General features: G+C 57.1%; 1 protein-coding gene across 1 annotated transcript in view; it reads left to right on the top strand.

The window, feature by feature from the left end:
* Positions 1 to 1,031, top strand: part of SMAD3 (SMAD family member 3) — a 19,259-nt gene that overhangs the window by 17,855 nt on the left and 373 nt on the right. The window lies entirely within an intron of this gene.

Below are 1,031 nucleotides of genomic sequence, written 5' to 3'. Positions count from 1 at the left end.
CCCCTTTTCAGCAGCGGTTTTTCCCTGGCCCCCGCAGACTTTGGCTTCTCCCTCCCACAACCAAGATTCCAAGGACAGCTTCTGTGAGAAATGAGGGTGTAAGACAAGGCTGTTTCCGGGCTGTTTCTCTCTCTTTTCGTAATCCTCCTCCTCCCCCCCAGCTGTCCCTGCCTCTCTGCCTGGAACAAGATGTAGGGCATCCCTCAGCGGAGGAGGGAGAGCCCCTTGCCCTGTGCCTTGGCCTCCCTTCCCTTCCTCTCTTCCCCATCTCTTCCCGCTTTTACCACCCGGAGATGCTCCGTGGGATGGGGTCTGGCCTCAGGGAGAACAGCAGAGGGGCAGACAGGAGAGGGGGAAGGTGCTTTATGGCAGGGGAAGGTGGAAGCGTGGTGTGTGCTGGCCCAGCAAGGCACCCCGCTCTCCTCCCTGGCCGCAGCCCCCAGCTCTGGAGGGATTTTAAAACACGTGGTTTAATGCCGTGTTTCTGCTTTTCCGATCGGTTTTGCAGCTTTTTACGCCCCGCAGCGTTTCTGCTGCTTTGGGGGCAGCTGATCAAACGCAAATCTGCTGGGAGGGCCCCGCAGGCAGCACGCCTAGCGTAGGGTTCAAACCTCCAGGCTGTGCAAAAGGGGGGGCGCGCAGGGGCGGCCCTGGGGGCAGGAGGGAGAGGGCTCCGCGGGGCTGCAGGGGGGGTCTGAATGCTGAGCAGTGACCTCTCCATCACGTCTGGGTTCGGGTGAAGCCTGAAGATAGGGTAAAAAGAGAATATCCTCGTCTGTGGTAAACTCCTTACGTTGCTGTCTAATCAGGAGAGGAAAGGTCTGCAAAAGAAAACTGAATTTTGCTCAGATGAACACCTTGCTTTCCCGTCAGGGAATCAGATGCCGCCTGTTGTCGGGCATCTGAGTTGTCAGTGGGTTAGATGGCGAGCTGCTCCTGCGGGACCGTAAGAAACGTAAAGAGAAAAGGTAAGGTTTTTAAAAGAAGTCGGCAGCGTAGGCCAAAAGCGTGTACAGAGGAGAGAGACATTC

Source organism: Egretta garzetta, unplaced genomic scaffold (assembly GCF_000687185.1).
Source record: "Egretta garzetta isolate BGI_Z169 unplaced genomic scaffold, ASM68718v1 scaffold634, whole genome shotgun sequence".
NCBI lineage: Eukaryota > Metazoa > Chordata > Aves > Pelecaniformes > Ardeidae > Egretta > Egretta garzetta.
This window is presented reverse-complemented; position numbering and strand designations above follow the sequence as displayed.